Source organism: Biomphalaria glabrata, chromosome 10 (assembly GCF_947242115.1).
Source record: "Biomphalaria glabrata chromosome 10, xgBioGlab47.1, whole genome shotgun sequence".
Classification (NCBI taxonomy): domain Eukaryota; kingdom Metazoa; phylum Mollusca; class Gastropoda; family Planorbidae; genus Biomphalaria; species Biomphalaria glabrata.
In genome coordinates, this window is record NC_074720.1 from 11,414,311 (window position 1) to 11,436,353 (window position 22,043).

The window sequence follows — 22,043 nt, forward strand, 5'->3', positions numbered from 1 at the left end:
ATTATTCCTACATTATTTATATGTATGGCTGTAAAAGTGAAGTTATTCCCCTTAGAATTATTTAAACAATTAATGTTTATATTTTGCTTGTTTTAATAACCACATAGAAATTTCAGGAATTTAAAAGCTGGAAAAGTATTCATCAATTAACAAACATTGTTCACTTTCATCTGTGTGACATAACAGCAGATGCTGAGGTGTTTTGATAAATGTATTAATACAATAAAAAACGTTTTTAAAATGGTTCAGCTAATGTCCATATTCGAGCTTCTTGCCTACAGAATGATACACAAAGCGTTTCTCGTGGTGTTCACTCACAGACTCTATTTCATCGAACATTCTTAGCAAGTCGCTAGGCCTAGCACTTTGTCATATAAAGGATATGCTAATTCTGAGAGCGCGATGGGAAGGGGGGGGGTGAAGAAAATAGTAAGATGGAGACACAGAAAAGAAAATTTATAGCAAGAGAAGGAGAGGGATACAAACTTTGTTACTGCTAGAAACTGTTAGGAAGTGTAGAGGCAATGAGATAGAGACACACACACACACAGAGAGAGAGAGAGAGAGAGGGAGAAGAAAAAGAGAAATTATGAATTAAAAGGAAAGGAGAGAGAGAGTAGATATAGTCACTCCCGTGATGGAGACAGAAAGACGGGGGGGGGGGGGGGGTGATAGCGTAAAAAAAATATTAAAAAAAGATTAATTCGAGGTTTAAAGAGTTACATAAAAGTAAAGTTTCATTTTCAGACCTTGCAGTCTATAGGGCAGATGATGTCAAGGTCTGTTTCTGTGATCCACGGTAAACGAGGGTCTCATATGGCACTAGCGGATCCAGAACTTTGGAGTGGGGGGGGCGATTTTTTTCAAAACCCTAACCCTAACGCCCAGTAAACCCTAACCCTACGCATCAACGTGCACACACACACACGCGCGCGCACACACACACAAACACACACGCGCGCACACACGCACACACACATATATATATATATATATATATATATATATATATATATATATATATATATATATATATATTAGAATAAAAAAAGCAGCATTTCTCAACCTTCGGCCAAAAACAAAACAACTGGGGCAGCGCTATAAGGTTCTCTGGTTAAGTTCGGGGCGAAGCCCCGACGCCTTGCTTTTTTCACTGCAGAAACGCATTCTCCTGACAAGTACAGCTCATTATTCATCAATGGAGTTTGGGGCGAAGTCCCGACCCCATAAGCGTTTTCTGGCTTTTTTGACTGCAGATACGCATTCTCCTGACAAGTACAGCTCATTCTTCACAATGTAGTTCGGGGCGAAGCCCCGACGCCAAAAGCGTTTTCTTGCTTTTTTCACTGCAGAAACGCATTCTCCTGACAAGTACAGCTCATTACCCATATATGAAGTTCGGAGCGAAGCCCCGACGCCAAAAGCGTTTTCTTGCATTCGACTCTGCAGAAACGCATTTTCCTGACATCTACAACTCATTACCCATAAATGAAGTTCGGGGCGAAGCTCCGACGCCAAAAGCGTTTTCTTGCATTCTTCTCTGCAGAAACGCATTTTCCTGACATCTACAACTCATTACCTATAAATGAAGTTCGGGACGAAGCCCCGACGCCAAAAGCGTTTTCTTGCATTCTTCACTGCAGAAACGCATTCTCCTGACCTGAAGCTCATTATTCATACTATTAAAAAACGACCTTTCGAATAATGTTGTACTTGAAAAATATTCTAATTTGAATTTATAGGCCCATAATACATTGCAAATAAAACCGATTTGTTCCTTTAAAAGATAGGATACCCCACGTATTTAGATATTTGCTTTGAGGATCGCCGCCGAAAAAAAACTTATTCGATAAATAGTATTCAAGAAAACTCTAGTATAAATTGTGAGTTATAGTCCCAAATTTATTTAGCTAGAAAAATATCAGATTGAAAAGGTTGGGAAAAGGTGACTATGAAAATGTTATTTGAGTTTAGAACTCATCTCAATCATGACTCTTATACTGAAAAATTTCGTTTGAATTCTAACTTTTCCAATGCAAAGTCTTTCTTAAAATACTTATGATAACTTCATGTGAAATTACAAAAACTCTGTCTGGAAATGGGAATGGCGGTAGAGTGAAAACGATTAATCCTCGCTCCTTTACTAATTTCTGCTAAAGATTGCATTTGGCATTAAAGAATAGGTATGGGGCGACTAGATATAAGAATTTAATTTATAGTATATATAAATTATATTAGTGACAGATTTTTTTTAATTTTGTAATTTCTTAACTATAATACAAAAAGAAAAAGTATTGATTTGTCCGATGGGGGAAATGCGATTGCATGTATCGCCCCTCCCACCTGGTACAACCCTTTTTCATTTTAATTTACTAATGATACAATTTGAGATTAGAGTGTGGTACGACATATTTACAATGGGTCACATATCAATACGTAGTTTATATTATATAGATATTCAACTAATTTTATTCACAAACTATGATTCTCCACAAAAATAGGACCGCCCCTCCCCAGCACTCAGAGGACTAGAGTGGGGAGGGCAGTACATGCAATCGCCCCCCCCCTCACCCCAACGAATCGGCCAAAATACCAGAAAGGGAGAAACATAATATAAAATTTATATATTAATTCAACTAATTTTGTTCACAAACTATGATTTCTCCATAAAAACAGACCGCCCCCCCCCACTCAAAGGGTTTAGGTGGGAAGGGCAGAAGAGGTATTCGTCCCCCCCCCCCACCAATCGGCAAACAGGGAACGACATAATATAAAGATCGGTTAAAATATCAATAACAAGTTACTAGGGTATAGATATTTAATTGATTTGTTAGCAGGCTGTGATTTCTCGGCCGAGTGGGGGGGGGGGCGATCGCCCCTACCGCCCCCCCCCCTGGATCCGCCAGTGTCATATGGTCAGCACCATGACCAATCGGCTTTACTTTCCCCAACTATTGTCAGGTACCCATTAACTTGTGTTAACTCAGGGGCGCCCAAAGATCCCGAAATGAAAAATCACAATCTTCACCACGCTTCCAAACTCGGGACCACGGTTCGGAAACCAAGCGCTTTACCGCGCCTCCAAATAGATTCGTGTGGGAGGGAAAATAATCAACATATAAAGAAAGTTCAAAATGAGAAATATATCTATCTATACACACACACTCACAAAAACCTAACTGCTAGGAGAAGAGAGACTTGAAGATAGAGAGATCGAAAGAGCTTGATAGAGAGACAAAGTGTCGCATAGAGAGAGAGACAGGAACATTGATAGAGAGAAAGTGTCGGAGAGAGAGAGAGAGAGAGACAGGAACATTGATAGAGACAAAGTGTCGGATAGAGAGAGAGAGAGAGAGACAGGAACATTGATAGAGAGACAAAGTGTCGGCTAGAGAGAGAGACAGGAACATTGATAGAGAGAAAGTGTCGGAGAGAGAGAGACAGGAACATTGATAGAGAGACAAAGTGTCGGCTAGAGAGAGAGACAGGAACATTGATAGAGAGAAAGTGTCGGAGAGAGAGAGAGAGAGAGACAGGAACATTGATAGAGAGAAAGTGTCGGATAGAGAGAGAGAGAAAGGAACATTGATAGAGAGACAAGGTGTCGGATAGAGAGAGAGACAGGAACATTGATAGAGAGACAAAGTGTCGGATAGAGAGAGAGACAGGAACATTGATAGAGAGACAAAGTGTCGGATAGAGAGAAACAGGAACATTGATAGAGAGACAAGGTGTCGGAGAGAGAGAGAGACAGGAACATTGATAGAGAGACAAAGTGTCGGATAGAGAGAGAGAGAGAGAGACAGGAACATTGATAGAGAGACAAAGTGTCGGCTAGAGAGAGAGACAGGAACATTGATAGAGAGACAAGGTGTCGGCTAGAGAGAGAGACAGGAACATTGATAGAAAGACAAGGTGTCGGCTAGAGAGAGAGATAGGAACATTGATAGAGAGACAAGGTGTCGGCTAGAGAGAGAGACAGGAACATTGATAGAGAGACAAGGTGTCGGATAGAGAGAGACAGGAACATTGATAGAGAGACAAGATGTCGGAGAGAGAGAGAGAGAGGAACATTGATAGAGAGACAAGATGTCGGAGAGAGAGAGAGAGAGAGACAGGAACATTGATAGAGAGACAAAGTGTCGGATAGAGAGAGAGACAGGAACATTGATAGAGAGACAAGATGTGGGAGAGAGAGAGAGACAGGAACATTGATAGAGAGACAAGATGTCGGAGAGAGAGAGAGAGACAGGAACATTGATAGAGAGACAAGGTGTCGGATAGAGAGAGAGAGAGAGAAACAGGAACATTGATAGAGAGACAAGATGTCGGAGAGAGAGAGAGAGAGAGACAGGAACATTGATAGAGAGACAAAGTGTCCGATAGAGAGAGAAAGAAACATTGATAGAGAGACAAGGTGTCGGCTAGAGAGAGAGACAGGAACAATGATAGAGAGACAAGGTGTCGGATAGAGAGAGAGAGAGAGAAACAGGAACATTGATAGAGAGACAAGATGTCGGAGAGAGAGAGAGAGAGAGAGAGACAGGAACATTGATAGAGAGACAAAGTGTCGGATAGAGAGAGACAGGAACATTGATAGAGAGACAAGATGTCGGAGAGAGAGAGAGAGAGAGACAGGAACATTGATAGAGAGACAAGGTGTCGGCTAGAGAGAGAGAGAGACAGGAACATTGATAGAGAGACAAGGTGTCGGATAGAGAGAGAGACAGGAACATTGATAGAGAGACAAGGTGTCGGCTAGAGAGAGAGACAGGAACATTGATAGAGAGACAAAGTGTCGGATAGAGAGAAACAGGAACATTGATAGAGAGACAAGATGTCGGAGAGAGAGCGAGAGAGAGAGAGAGGAACATTGATAGAGAGACAAAGTGTCGGATAGAGAGAGACAGGAACATTGATAGAGAGACAAGGTGTCGGATAGAGAGAGAGACAGGAACATTGATAGAGAGACAAAGTGTCGGAGAGAGAGAGAGAGAGAGACAGGAACATTGATAGAGACAAAGTGTCGGATAGAGAGAGAGAGAGAGAGACAGGAACATTGATAGAGAGACAAAGTGTCGGCTAGAGAGAGAGACAGGAACATTGATAGAGAGAAAGTGTCGGAGAGAGAGAGAGAGAGACAGGAACATTGATAGAGACAAAGTGTCGGATAGAGAGAGAGAGAGAGAGAGAGAGAGGAACATTGATAGAGAGACAAAGTGTCGGCTAGAGAGAGAGAGACAGGAACATTGATAGAGAGACAAAGTGTCGGCTAGAGAGAGAGACAGGAACATTGATAGAGAGAAAGTGTCGGAGAGAGAGAGAGAGAGAGAGACAGGAACATTGATAGAGAGACAAAGTGTCGGATAGAGAGAGACAGGAACATTGATAGAGAGACAAGATGTCGGAGAGAGAGAGAGAGAGAGACAGGAACATTGATAGAGAGACAAGGTGTCGGCTAGAGAGAGAGAGAGACAGGAACATTGATAGAGAGACAAGGTGTCGGATAGAGAGAGAGACAGGAACATTGATAGAGAGACAAGGTGTCGGCTAGAGAGAGAGACAGGAACATTGATAGAGAGACAAAGTGTCGGATAGAGAGAAACAGGAACATTGATAGAGAGACAAGATGTCGGAGAGAGAGCGAGAGAGAGAGAGAGGAACATTGATAGAGAGACAAAGTGTCGGATAGAGAGAGACAGGAACATTGATAGAGAGACAAGGTGTCGGATAGAGAGAGAGACAGGAACATTGATAGAGAGACAAAGTGTCGGAGAGAGAGAGAGAGAGAGACAGGAACATTGATAGAGACAAAGTGTCGGATAGAGAGAGAGAGAGAGACAGGAACATTGATAGAGAGACAAAGTGTCGGCTAGAGAGAGAGACAGGAACATTGATAGAGAGAAAGTGTCGGAGAGAGAGAGAGAGAGACAGGAACATTGATAGAGACAAAGTGTCGGATAGAGAGAGAGAGAGAGAGAGAGAGGAACATTGATAGAGAGACAAAGTGTCGGCTAGAGAGAGAGAGACAGGAACATTGATAGAGAGACAAAGTGTCGGCTAGAGAGAGAGACAGGAACATTGATAGAGAGAAAGTGTCGGAGAGAGAGAGAGAGAGAGAGACAGGAACATTGATAGAGAGACAAAGTGTCGGCTAGAGAGAGAGACAGGAACATTGATAGAGAGAAAGTGTCGGAGAGAGAGAGACAGGAACATTGATAGAGAGAAAGTGTCGGATAGAGAGAGAGAGAAAGGAACATTGATAGAGAGACAAAGTGTCGGATAGAGAGAGACAGGAACATTGATAGAGAGAAAGTGTCGGAGAGAGAGAGAGAGAGACAGGAACATTGATAGAGAGACAAAGTGTCGGATAGAGAGAGAGACAGGAACATTGATAGAGAGAAAGTGTCGGAGAGAGAGAGAGAGAGAGAGACAGTAACATTGAAAGAGAGACAAAGTGTCGGATAGAGAGAGAGAGAGAGAGAGACAGGAACATTGATAGAGAGACAAAGTGTCGGCTAGAGAGAGAGACAGGAACATTGATAGAGAGACAAGGTGTCGGCTAGAGAGAGAGACAGGAACATTGATAGAAAGACAAGGTGTCGGCTAGAGAGAGAGATAGGAACATTGATAGAGAGACAAGGTGTCGGCTAGAGAGAAACAGGAACATTGATAGAGAGACAAGATGTCGGAGAGAGAGAGAGACAGGAACATTGATAGAGAGACAAGATGTCGGAGAGAGAGAGAGACAGGAACATTGATAGAGAGACAAGATGTCGGAGAGAGAGAGAGACAGGAACATTGATAGAGAGACAAAGTGTCGGATAGAGAGAGACAGGAACATTGATAGAGAGACAAGATGTCGGAGAGAGAGAGAGAGGAACATTGATAGAGAGACAAGATGTCGGAGAGAGAGAGAGAGAGAGAGACAGGAACATTGATAGAGAGACAAAGTGTCGGAAAGAGAGACAGGAACATTGATAGAGAGACAAGATGTGGGAGAGAGAGAGAGACAGGAACATTGATAGAGAGACAAGATGTCGGAGAGAGAGAGAGAGACAGGAACATTGATAGAGAGACAAGATGTCGGAGAGAGAGAGACAGAAACATTGATAGAGAGACAAGGTGTCGGATAGAGAGAGAGACAGGAACATTGATAGAGAGACAAGGTGTCGGATAGAGAGAGAGAGAGAGAGAAACAGGAACATTGATAGAGAGACAAGATGTCGGAGAGAGAGAGAGAGAGAGAGAGACAGGAACATTTATAGAGAGACAAAGTGTCGGATAGAGAGAGACAGGAACATTGATAGAGAGACAAGATGTCGGAGAGAGAGAGAGAGAGACAGGAACATTGATAGAGAGACAAGGTGTCGGCTAGAGAGAGAGACAGGAACATTGATAGAGAGACAAGGTGTCGGCTAGAGAGAGAGACAGGAACATTGATAGAGAGACAAGGTGTCGGAGAGAGAGAGAGACAGGAACATTGATAGAGAGACAAAGTGTCGGATAGAGAGAAACAGGAACATTGATAGAGAGACAAGATTTCGGAGAGAGAGAGAGAGAGAGAGGAACATTGATAGAGAGACAAAGTGTCGGATAGAGAGAGACAGGAACATTGATAGAGAGACAAGGTGTCGGATAGAGAGAGAGAGAGAGAGAGACAGGAACATTGATAGAGAGACAAAGTGTCGGATAGAGAGAGACAGGAACATTGATAGAGAGACTAAGTGTCGGATAGAGAGAGACAGGAACATTGATAGAGAGACAAGATGTCGGAGAGAGAAAGAGAGAGAGACAGGATTATTGATAGAGAGACAAGGTGTCGGCTAGAGAGAGACAGGAACATTGATAGAGAGACAAGGTGTCGGCTAGAGAGAGAGACAGGAACATTGATAGAGAGACAAGGTGTCGGCTAGAGAGAGAAACAGGAACATTGATAGAGAGACAAAGTGTCGGATAGAGAGAAACAGGAACATTGATAGAGAGACAAGATGTCGGAGAGAGAGAGAGACAGGAACATTGATAGAGAGACAAGGTGTCGCATAGAGAGAGAGACAGGAACATTGATAGAGAGACAAAGTGTCGGATAGAGAGAGAGACAGGGACATTGATAGAGAGACAAAGTGTCGGATAGAGAGAGAGACAGGAACATTGATAGAGAGAAAGTGTCGGAGAGAGAGAGAGAGACAGGAACATTGATAGAGAGACAAGGTGTCGGATAGAGAGAGAGACAGGAACATTGAAAGAGAGACAAAGTGTCGGATAGAGAGAGACAGGAACATTGATAGAGAGACAAGATGTCGGAGAGAGAGAGAGACAGGAACATTGATAGAGAGACAAGGTGTCGGATAGAGAGAGAGACAGGAACATTGATAGAGAGACAAGGTGTCGGATAGAGAGAGAGAGACAGGAACATTGATAGAGAGACAAGGTGTCGGATAGAGAGAGAGACAGGAACATTGATAGAGAGACAAAGTGTCGGATAGAGAGAGAGAGACAGGAACATTGATAGAGAGACAAAGTGTCGGATAGAGAGAGAGACAGGAACATTGATAGAGAGACAAAGTGTCGGATAGAGAGAGAGACAGGAACATTGATAGAGAGAAAGTGTCGGAGAGAGAGAGAGAGAGACAGGAACATTGATAGAGATACAAAGTGTCGGATAGAGAGAAACAGGAACATTGATAGAGAGACAAGATGTCGGAGAGAGAGAGAGACAGGAACATTGATAGAGAGACAAGGTGTCGGATAGAGAGAGAGACAGGAACATTGATAGAGAGACAAGATGTCGGAGAGAGAGAGAGACAGGAACATTGATAGAGAGACAAAGTGTCGGATAGAGAGAGAGACAGGAACATTGATAGAGAGACAAGGTGTCGGATAGAGAGAGAGACAGGAACATTGATAGAGAGACAAAGTGTCGGATAGAGAGAGAGACAGGAACATTGATAGAGAGACAAAGTGTCGGATAGAGAGAGAGACAGGAACATTGATAGAGAGACAAGGTGTCGGATAGAGAGAGAGACAGGAACATTGATAGAGAGACAAGGTGTCGGATAGAGAGAGAGAGACAGGAACATTGATAGAGAGACAAGGTGTCGGATAGAGAGAGAGACAGGAACATTGATAGAGAGACAAAGTGTCGGATAGAGAGAGAGACAGGAACATTGATAGAGAGACAAAGTGTCGGATAGAGAGAAACAGGAACATTGATAGAGAGACAAGGTGTCGGAGAGAGAGAGTGACAGGAACATTGATAGAGAGACAAAGTGTTGGATAGAGAGAGAGACAGGAACATTGATAGAGAGACAAGGTGTCGGAGAGAGAGAGAGAGACAGGAACATTGATAGAGAGACAAAGTGTCGGATAGAGAGAAACAGGAACATTGATAGAGAGACAAGGTGTCGGCTAGAGAGAGAAACAGGAACATTGATAGAGAGACAAGGTGTCGGCTAGAGAGAGAGACAGGAACATTGATAGAGAGACAAAGTGTCGGATAGAGAGAGAGACAGGAACATTGATAGAGAGACAAGGTGTCGGAGAGAGAGAGAGACAGGAACATTGATAGAGAGACAAAGTGTCGGATAGAGAGAGAGACAGGAACATTGATAGTGAGATGTATGAGAAGTCTCAGTTAAAACAAGAATCGATGAAACATTGAGAACTAAAAACAAGATAGTAACAAAGGAAACGTGCGGGTGGAATGAGACCGAGAGCTGACGTCACAGGAACTAGCCACCAGGGATTATCCGTCGGTCTGTTTGTAATTCAACTGCATGCTGTTAAGTTTTTACCTCTCCTAACGATCATTAAGTGGCATCGATCCATTGATCTGTATTGATTGCAACTACCATCAAGTCTTAATATCACGTGATTTCAAATAGGACGGTGTTTGCTGGGACGGAATGGGTGTTACGCCTTAAGTCAAGAATCACAATAAACAAAAAACACATTGAACCAAAAAAATAACACTGTCAAGTACACACACAAAATATGGTGAACAGAGGGAACCAAGAAAACATTAAGCCACAGTAAATCAAAAAAGAAAACCAATAAACACTGAAACAAAGTATAGAGTGAACTGAGAAAAGCAGGGAACCAAGAAAAGCAGGGAACCAAAAAAAGCAGGGAACCAGGAAACACATCGAACCAAGAAAACAGTGATCCAATTAACACAGTGAACCAAGAAACACAAAATAGAACCAAAAAGTGAGCAAAGAAACGCAGTGAGTCAATAAATAAGTGAACCACGAAATGTAATAAACAAGAACACAATTTTAAAAAACGCAGTAAACCAGGAAACGCATTCAAGATGACAATGAACTGAGAAATGCAGTAAACCTAGAAAGACATTAAACCAAGAACACAGTGAACAAAGAACACAGTGAATCAAGAACACAGTGAACAATGAAACTCTTGGAACTAAATAACACAGTGAACCAAGAACACAGTGAACAATGAAACTCTTGGAACTAAATAACACAGTGAACCAAGAACACAGTGAACAATGAAACTCTTGGAACTAAATAACACAGTGAACCAAGAACACAGTGAACAATGAAACTCTTGGAACTAAATAACACAGTGAACCAAGAACACAGTGAACAAAGAACACAGTGAACCAAGAACACAGTGAACAAATGAAACTCTTGGAACTAAATAACACAGTGAACCAAGAACACAGTGAACCAAGAACACAGTGAACAATGAAACTCTTGGAACTAAATAACACAGTGAACCAAGAACACAGTGAACAATGAAACTCTTGGAACTAAATAACACAGTGAACCAAGAACACAGTCAACAATGAAACTCTTGGAACTAAATAACACAGTGAACCAAGAACACAGTGAACAATGAAACTCTTGGAACTAAATAACACAATGAACCAAGAACACAGTGAACAATGAAACTCTTGGAACTAAATAACACAGTGAACCAAGAACACAGTGAACAATGAAACTCTTGGAACTAAATAACACAGTGAACCAAGAACACAGTGAACAATGAAACTCTTGGAACTAAATAACACAGTGAACCAAGAACACAGTGAACAATGAAACTCTTGGAACTAAATAACACAGTGAACCAAGAACACAGTGAACAATGAAACTCTTGGAACTAAATAACACAGTGAACCAAGAACACAGTGAACAATGAAACTCTTGGAACTAAATAACACAGTGAACCAAGAACACAGTGAACAATGAAACTCTTGGAACTAAAGAACACAGTGAACCAAGAACACAGTGAACAATGAAACTCTTGGAACTAAAGAACACAGTGAACCAAGAACACAGTGAACAATGAAACTCTTGGAACTAAATAACACAGTGAACCAAGAACACAGTGAACCAAGAACACAGTGAACAATGAAACTCTTGGAACTAAATAACACAGTGAACCAAGAACACAGTGAACAAAGAACACAGTGAACCAAGAACACAGTGAACAATGAAACTCTTGGAACTAAATAACACAGTGAACCAAGAACACAGTGAACCAAGAACACAGTGAACAATGAAACTCTTGGAACTAAATAACACAGTGAACCAAGAACACAGTGAACAATGAAACTCTTGGAACTAAATAACACAGTGAACCAAGAACACAGTGAACAATGAAACTCTTGGAACTAAATAACACAGTGAACCAAGAACACAGTGAACAATGAAACTCTTGGAACTAAATAACACAGTGAACCAAGAACACAGTGAACAATGAAACTCTTGGAACTAAATAACACAGTGAACCAAGAACACAGTGAACAATGAAACTCTTGGAACTAAATAACACAGTGAACCAAGAACACAGTGAACAATGAAACTCTTGGAACTAAAGAACACAGTGAACCAAGAACACAGTGAACAATGAAACTCTTGGAACTAAATAACACAGTGAACCAAGAACACAGTGAACAATGAAACTCTCGGAACTAAATAACACAGTGAACCAAGAACACAGTGAACAATGAAACTCTTGGAACTAAATAACACAGTGAACCAAGAACACAGTGAACAATGAAACTCTTGGAACTAAATAACACAGTGAACCAAGAACACAGTGAACAATGAAACTCTTGGAACTAAATAACACAGTTGTAGAATATTTGTATTACACAAATAACAAACTAGTGTTTAAGAGGGAAGACATATTAGGAACCCCGTTTATTACGTAAACACAAGCGGTGTTGCACTGACGCGCTAGTGTGCAAATGTACATATAATACTATTATGTTACATCTCTCTTCTTTAATTTAGAAAATCTATTTATCAGAATAATTAACAAACTAGTCAACTAAAAAGTCTAATCAGTTCATCACAAATCAAGTCTCTTGGGTTTGTTAACCATTCTGCCTGAGCGTGTTACATAAGGTTCATTTGGTCTAGAGGTGTTAGAAGAAGCAGTGTGTAGTGGCGGCTCAAAATCTAGTGTAGTTTGTAATCTTGGACTCTCTAGATCTAGTGGTTCTGGTTGTTCTGAGATGTCATCTGGAAAGTCATAATTGTTGTCAAATCTGTTTGCTTTCTCAGAAGACTTTCTGATGTGTTTTCTGTTTCTTCTGTAGACCTTATTTCCACTTTTGATATTATATGATCTAGACTTAGAATGCTTCGAAACTACTGTTCCTGGTTTCCACTTAGAATTAAGTTGCATTCTGACTGCCGTTCCGTCTTGTAGTGGATTATGACTCTTAACTCCTTTCCTCTTATCATAATAATGTTTCTGAGACTGTTTCTCGGAGTCAAAGTGTTTCTTCACCACCTTGAGATCTGGTGTCTTAGGTGTGAGTATTTCCTCGCTAGAAGGTAACAAATTTCTGGGTCGGCGTCCCATGAGTAATTGTGCTGGCGACAAATTAATATTACTCAGTGGAGAAGTTCTGTAGTCTAATAGCGACAGAAATTTGTCTTCGCTTTTCTTCCAAAGTTTCTTCACTGTTTGAATAGCTCTTTCAGCCTCACCATTAGAACTCTGAAAATGAGGACTCGACATTTCATGCTCTATTCCGTATGATTTACAGAAGTTCAGGAATTCCCTTGAAGCCAACTGTGGCCCGCTATCTGACCTTAACCTTCTAGGTATTCCATGGCATGCGAATATACTCTTCATTGCTTCGATGATATCTGATGTAGTTTCCTGTGACAGTTCTTTGACATCAATAAATTTTGAGAAGTAGTCAACTAGAAGAACATACTTTTTACCCTCAAAGTTAAACAGATCACACCCAACCATGCTGTATGGAAGGTCTGGTGTCTTGGTAGGCATTAGCGGTTCTGACACATTTTGATTCTGATGTTCAGCACACCTGCTACAATCCCTAACTGTCACTTCAATGTCTGCATTCATGCCTGGCCAAAACATGACTTCTCTGGCTCTCTGCTTACACTTGACTATTCCTAAGTGAGACTTGTGAATCAGATTTAGCATGTATTTACGTAAGCTTGGTGGCATGACTATTCTCAGACCTTTGTATATAATACCATCCGAAGTTGATAACTGGTCTCTTGAATCCCAATATGGCCTGACTTCAATTGGAGTCTCGCTTCTTGTGTCTGGCCAACCAGTCATAATTACTTCCAGAAGCATTGAAAGTTCCTTGCTTGTACAGTCTTTAATCTCACTGTATTTCGAATCACTTACAGAGATCATATGCACTGAATCATCTGTAAATTCACATGTCTGTGTATCAGTATTTGGTAGATGTGCACGAGAAAGTGTATCGGAGATAAACATTTCCTTGCCTTTTCTGTAACAGACTTTCAGATCATACCACTGTAGTCTTATTAGCATCTTCTGTATTCTCATTGGTGCTGACAATAGAGGTTTCTTGAAGATTTGCTCCAGAGGTTTGTGATCATTATAAACTATTACTTCCTTACCAAATATGTAGCAGTGAAATTTGCTTGTACTATACACAATTGAGAGCATTTCCTTCTCAATCTGAGCATATCTTGTTTCTGTATCTGTGAGAGCTCTTGATGCGTATGCAATTATACGGCCTTCCTGGAGTAATACTGCTCCCAGTCCATCTTTACTTGCATCACATTCTATCTCTACGTTCTTGTTGACATCATAATATGACAAAACTGGAGGGTTTGTACAAAGATGTTTCAATTCTTTGAAACTCTTGTTTTGTTCATGATTCCATTGAAATTCTATATCATCTTTTAGAAGCTTTCGTATTGGAGCATCTGTTTGACTTAGATTAGGAATAAATTTTGCTAGGTACTGAATTAAACCTAGAAATCTTCTGATTCCATCTTTGTCTTGAGGAGCTGGCATGTCAATAATTGCCTTTATCTTTGCTGGATCTGGTTCTAAACCTTTCTCTGACAAGATATGGCCCATATAAGGTACTCTGTTTTGCCTTATCTTGCACTTATCATAGTTCAGCTTTAGATTGTACTCCGTTGCTCTTTGCATGACTTGTTTCAAAATGTGATCATGATGCTCAACATCTCTACCAGCTACTAGAATGTCGTCTATGATGACAAATGCTCCTTCAATTCCTTGAAGCATTTCATCCATAATTCTTTGGTAAATTTCTGGCGCTGATTTAATACCAAAAGGTAATCGTAACCATCTATATCTTCCCAGAGGTGTGTTGAAAGTTGTGAGAAATGAAGATTCTCTTTCAAGCTTTATTTGCATAAACCCTGACTTGGCATCGAGAACTGAGAATATCTTCGAATCTGGAATATTAGTGATCACATCTTCAATAGTTTTCATCGGGTGATGTTCCCGTCTGATTGCTTTATTGAGATCTTTTGGATCAATACATATTCTCACTTTGTCATTCCTGAACGAAACAACCATGGAGCTAACCCATTCAGTAGGTTCATGTACTGGAGTAATAAATCCATCAGCTTGCATTTCTTTAAGTTTTTCTTCAACTTTATTGCGTAGTGATGCTGCTAAGCGACGTGGTGGATGGATAACTCCTTTAGCATTTTCCTGTAACTGAATCTTGTATTCTCCTGGCAGTGTTCCAGTTGTTTTAAGCATTTCAGGAAACTCTCTTTGTAACTCGTCTTCTGCCTTGGATTCTATGCTGTCAATCCGTTGTAGTAGTCCTAAACATTCTGCTGTGTCCCCACTCAAAATGTTCTCTTGACTAATGTCTACTACCTCAAACCTTGCTTTCACCTCTTGGATATTATTTTTCAAAGGTAGCACTACTGCTCCTAAAGTCTTAATAACATGATTAGAGTAAGACTTGAGCGACTTTGCTGAATAAGCAAGTTTTACTTTGTCTTTGAGCTTTTCAAACTCTGACTTGACAAGAATGTTACATCTTGCACCAGTGTCGATACGAAAAATTAATGTCTTGCCATGCACGACTAGTTTTACAGTCCACTTGTCTTCAACGACATTGATATTCTCAATATTACCCTTTTTATACTGGCTACTTGCAGTGCTAACAGGTATAATATTTTCATCACTGTGACTGTCATCTTCTACTAGATTGACGTTGCGTCTTTTTCTGCACATTTGAAACCAGTGGTTTTTCTTCTTGCAGAAATTGCATGTGGTTCCTATTGCTGGACATTTTCCATTTTCATGGTTCTTGCCGCATTTACTACATAATTTATCTGAGTTGTCTTTAGACTTCTGCTTGAGTACATTGTGCGACTGCCTCTTGATTGCTAGAACTTCTTGGCCCCTAAACATTTTCACTTGGCTTTGTGACATCTCATATTGTTGTCCAATTTCTATAGCCTTGTTAAGGGTCAACTTCTGTCCCTGGTCAAGTAGTCTTAATTGTACCTTTTCGTGTATGACTCCACTAATGATCAAATCAATAAGTATATCATCTGGATCATCATACTCACAGTCCATAATGAGAAGCTTTAGGTCTTTAACAAAGTTATCAAAACTTTCTCCTTCTACCTGCTTTCTCTGATGTGCTCTAAATCTAGACACTCTTTTATTTTGTCTTGGCCTTATGTAGTCTTCTATTTTCTTTAATAGCAATTGCGGATCTCCCTCTTCACTATCAGTAATATTTAGAGTTTTGTAAACCTCGCGGCCTTGCTGACCTATCCACATTCCCAGCCATCCGGCTTTTTGTTTACTATCGGCACCAGCTAACGGTCCTTTGAAACAAAAGCTCACCTGCTGTTGAAACCTTAAAAACTCTTGATACAGATCTTTAGCATTCCAATTCAAGATTGGTTGCTCAAAATAAAAAGAAGCCATTATTAGATTAATAAAAACCTTTGTCTGGACAGCTTTTTAAGTTTTATTCTGACACCATGTAGAATATTTGTATTACACAAATAACAAACTAGTGTTTAAGAGGGAAGACATATTAGGAACCCCGTTTATTACGTAAACACAAGCGGTGTTGCACTGACGCGCTAGTGTGCAAATGTACATATAATACTATTATGTTACAACAGTGAACCAAGAACACAGTGAACAATGAAACTCTTGGAACTAAATAACACAGTGAACCAAGAACACAGTGAACAATGAAACTCTCGGAACTAAATAACACAGTGAACCAAGAACACAGTGAACAATGAAACTCTTGGAACTAAATAACACAGTGAACCAAGAACACAGTGAACAATGAAACTCTTGGAACTAAATAACACAGTGAACCAAGAACACAGTGAACAATGAAACTCTTGGAACTAAATAACACAGTGAACCAAGAACACAGTGAACAATGAAACTCTTGGAACTAAATAACACAGTGAACCAAGAACACAGTGAACAATGAAACTCTTGGAACTAAATAACACAGTGAACCAAGAACACAGTGAACAATGAAACTCTTGGAACACAGTGAACTCAAAAAAAAAGTGATAAGTTTTACGACTTACTATTATCTTGAAACATTTTTAGGTCAACAACATTAATTAAATGTTTTCCTCCATCTGAGATAACTGTTATGTTGCTAAGTACGCCATGTGTTGCTAAGTAAGTCATGAGTTGCTAAGTACGCCATTTGTTACTAAGTACGCCAATATTATGATGAGTGGTTGTCAATACCTTAATCACAATGTGAACATTTTCCAACCAGGCCTAACCTGGATGACCTTGTAATTGGCTTTCTCTGACCTCACCCCCCCCCCCACCTTTATTTTGTCCTATCCCCGTTATCATGGTGGGTTTATAGTCTGCTTGGCTCCAAGACTGGCGCCACCTGGTGGATCTTTGCTGTCGCGCTTGTGCAATTTCAAATATCCTTCCTGGCAGTTGACCACGTTATATTTAAATGATTGGTTAGTTTTAGCAGCTGCTAAATAAGCGATTTTTTTTTCTGGAAAAATTGTTTTCCAATAGAATCGAAACTGTGGGGGTAAAATTCAAAGGGCCGGATATTACAGTTCATAGCTTGGATATAGTCCGCAGGCCGTAGTTTGATCATTACTGATTTAACTAGTGACTTTATTTTATATATTAAAATAACTGTAGACGATTTTCTAATAATGTACAAGATTTAAGGAAAAAAAGAGGAAAAAACTGTGACGTTACATAATGCCAGAAATCAATCCAATCCAATTTTTATTGGGCCCAGCAGAACATTGGAAAAGCATATCAGAGACATTGTGTATGTCAGTGACTTTCATCTTGACAAGAAAAATGCTCATTAGGCTCTGTCTGTAATAATTGATTTCTGACAAGTTCCCTGGTTCCATGAAGGTCGTTGTAAGAATTATAATTATCTCAATCTCTTTTTTGTATGTAGCCCAGGACATTCAAGAGTAGTAATATATATACATACATATGTATTATTTAATTACAGGGTTTTTTTTTATTAGTTAGTGTAATCAGTATAGATATGGTATAGCTAATGACGAAATGTTGTAAACTGTAAAATACGTTTAATTTATAAGTGAGGTCTACTAAAAGTGTTACTGTTTTGTGTCCCATGTTTCGTATCTTTCCTTCCCATACTACTTGTAAGGGATCTCAATAGTAAGCTAGGGTCTCGGGTTTCAATAACACAAATTACCTCCCCTTTTGAACTTTCCATGTGTCTATCTGCTTAAGCCCTTGTCCCATTCACGACGCCTGAAAGTCAATTCATACTGCTGCTATTCAACTCCCCAGGTTTACACACTAATCCTAAGTTAGAACCTTTACGCTGTGAACCGAGTAACAACTTTCTCTTTTTTTTGTTTTACATCTGAATGCGCCTTGGTTTGTTTTTTCTTACTAAACTTAAGTAAAATGAAATGTGGTTGACATACACAAAAATGTTAGTGCGTTCCTTATTCGTGAGAACTGTGTGACAAAAGTCTGGTAGTTTGTTTACATTTAATGTTGAAATAAAACTTACTTTTTTTTAAGCCTGTAAATTTCTGCTCGTGTGCTTAGTGGGTTGACTGTGTAGTTTTCATTCCGGCAGCTTTTCTAAGCATTTGGGGATGCGCAACACAATAGGAGAGGGGTGGTTGTGAAGAGGCAATTTTTTTTTAAGAAAAAAGAAGGGGGGAGGGTGATAAGAAATTCCTGGGTGGACTTTTTTTTCCCTTTTGAACTACTGACTATTGCATTTACATTCCTAGAACAAAGCAGCATCCCATTGAAGTAGATATCTTTCAGAGATGCTGGAGATGGATAGGTCACACGCTTCGCAAGCCTGCATCCAACAAGACTATCCCTCGCCTGGAACACCCAAACACCCAAACAACACCCCCTCCTAAGGAAAGAGGAAGAGGGGACGCTCCAGGAATACATGGCGTCGCAATTTGGAAGCAGATGCCAAGAAGATGGGCAAGACGTGGGGACAGTTGGAGTGACTCGCCCAGAACAGAGATGCCTGGAGGAATGTGGGTGGTGGCCTATGCCCCAGACGTGACCACAGGCAGAGATGAGATTTTATAAAAGTGACACGTAAAACTAGCCGTTGTCCCTTCCGCCACGCCACTCCTCATGAGCATCGCAGTCTGTTGTAATTCTGTTAGTTACTCGATACAATGTGGGAGTACGAACGACCTCCTCCTGGACCTCGCCGCGGCATGAGCAGCCAATGTCTAAGAGACCATGACAATAGGATGTGATGAAATGATCACCTAATTTTTAGGGGCTCTTCGGACAGAAGCCTCTCTCTCGTTCTTGGTCTAAGATTGTTTACGTATGTTTCGGTCAATGGTCACAGTTCTGTGTATGTAGTCAGCAGTAGAGTAACTTCTTAGTAGTCAATACGAAGCACTGGCTATCAAATCTCGTTTAGACAAATATTTAAAGATATGCATTCTTTCTTTCTTTCTTTCTTTGTTGTTGTTGTTGTTTTTTTTTTAGTAAACGTTTGTGTTAAATTTTTTAGCTAATACACTAAAAAAAATCAAATACGTAGTACGTATTATTAAATTATTTATTTTTAGACAAATGCGATATAGCTATTGGTATTAATGTTTTATATGCACTGTGTGTGGATATGTTCTTTTCGCGATATATCCTCATATACATTTAATTTAATGTTTTAAAAGTGGTATATTTAAACATAAACGAGTTGCAAGATTAAATTTAAAAACAAACAATAAAAGGCGTTGCACCTCAACTTCCCAAGCTGAAGAGTTTGCAAAGTATAATGTCATCTGACTACCCATAGCTTTTTTTTTAGTTTATGAGATCTAAATGTGTCGGACGGACGGACGAACGGAAAGATGGACAGACAGACCACACAAAACTAATGGAGGCTTTTCTCCTTTTAGGGGTGGCAACAAAAAAAGGGGGAGACGATAAAGAGAGTTCGATAGATCATATTTAAAATACACAATTTTTTGTTTATGTTTGTCAAATGTTGGACATGTTTCGGATGTTCCTTCAGAGTTGATGATAATCTACTGCCTAGTCCAAATAAACAAGAGCACAGAAAAGTTTCCAAAAAAAATAAAAGATTTTAAAGTGAATATAAGAAGGTCTTTAGTATTGTTAGATTCTTAACTATTATTCTTTAAGTTTTTAAGCTGGACAAAAAAATATTGACAAGCTTTGGTTTTTGTTCTTGTAATTCTACTAAAAAGTATCAAAGACAATATATTATCTAATCTTGTAGATCACACACGTTACTTATAGTGTTAAAATATTGTTTCATGACATATCTGGAACCAGTGGAGTTTTTCACACTGGTATCTGGAAGAACACATATCTATTTTATGGTAAGAAGCTCATTGAGTGAATGTGTCTTTGAGTTTGCGTTTATAAAAATTAAAACAGGTAATGGCATTATGCATGTTTGGAGTCTGTGACATTTATATTCAGGCTCATTCTAACCTATATTAACTGCTTACTTCTCCTACACATCGCTAGAGTGGAGCATCCAGGCTAATATTTCAAATATATAAATTGCATACATTTGTTTGCTAATAATGGATTTTTATTTTTTTTTAAATAAGAAATAAGTTGACAATATATTTTTACGCGTAGGGCCTAATCATCTTTTCTTTTGAATTAACGTCTGTTTAATATAAGATAAGAAGATTCGTTCATTTACCTAAACATTATTTTTATTATATTTTTTTTTACCATTTAATCCACAATTCCACTGTAACTAACATTTGTATTCTGTTGTCAAATTATCCAAATATATATTAGATCTAAGGCATAGAAACTCAACAAGACTTTATTTTTATTCTTTGATTTTATTTTGCTTTCAATATCGGCCCTAACTGAAAAAAAAGTTGGTAGCTATGAATTCTGTAAATCTGCTCTTAATCCTAAACAAAAAAACAAAAAAACTTGTAATGCTTAAAACTTGTTATATTTCGCAGTAAATTCAATCTTTAACAATAAGAAAACTTATAAAATGTCATTTCGCTGCTATACATTAAAGAGAATCAGCTATTATAAAATCTTTGCATAATTTTGTTATTTGATTTCCGTTAAAATAGTGACACAGTATGGCTGATGTCTCAACATTGCTTCAGATTGTGAGATCTCCAATTTTTTTGCCAAATTCTTTTACAAGGAAACGAGAAAATGTCTTAGAAATTCATTGTTGAATATTTCAAACTAAACACTCGAGAGATAAAGAGAGTATTACTTTTTGGTTAACAAGTGTGTGGTCACGCCAGGGAGACCTTGAATGACTCAATAATTTTGTCCAACAAAAAGTCTCTTTTCTTTCAATTCTTTATCGTTACTATCTTCTTCTTTGAAGAAACATTTCTGATCAAGTACAAACGTTATTTCAAAAGAGAAGATAATGATGCTCTACGCGTAGCTATGTTTCAATCTAATCAGAGACTTAAGCTCTATTAGGTCTTTAGATTTCCTGTCTGATTCAGGCAACGCGTTCCATGATGTAATGGCAACAGAGCAGGAAGATCACAACTAAAAATATGTCCTAGTACAAGCATACGATATAAGAAATGAGCTTTTATCTTTGTGTTTTTCTGGGTATTGTCTTAGTCTTAATTATTGTGTTTGTAATGTATAAGAACTCTTTGGTGTCGGATATTGAAAATGTTTGTACATTAAGTGGCATTCGGATGTCAGATGTGAGACGATTCCAACTTTAAACATTTTCCATTTTTTATAACCGAATTAAGAATGTTTTGAAAATCCTTGACCAGTGTAACCATTTTTTTTTCAGCGGCCTTAGCAGTACGCGGTGCCCAGTGAATGTTATACGCGGGCTCGTGAGTCTTAAGCGTAGACTGTACCTCATCACACAGACCGGGTCGTACGCGCCTAATGCTACAGGTCTTACTATTGTTACATAACCTTAGGTAGATACTGTACTTTTTGCCGTTTGACTACATTACACATTGTTGTTTTTCTGCAGGTAAGGTTTTTGCTTATAAGATTGTGTCCCAATTTCTCTAATATTGAATTACGGGCCTTAAATCAACGTAACTTACGAATCGGAAACATTTTGCATGAAAAATTTACAACTAAATAATAATAATTTCTACTATCGTGTGACCATCTCAGGAGCGGGGCCTGGGGGGAGGGCAGTTGCCCCACTCGTTGCCGCCTCTGTGTGATGAACAAAAGATAGAAGACAAATAAACTGTAACTAGAGCCTCAGGACAAACAAGTCAGAACTACTTTGCACTACCTCATAGCAGACGTCA

At 39.4% G+C, this 22,043-nt stretch overlaps 1 protein-coding gene across 4 annotated transcripts in view; it reads right to left on the reverse strand.

Annotated features, from left to right (window-relative positions):
* LOC106079331 (uncharacterized) overlaps nt 1–22,043 on the reverse strand; it is a 63,620-nt gene that overhangs the window by 40,627 nt on the left and 950 nt on the right. The window lies entirely within an intron of this gene.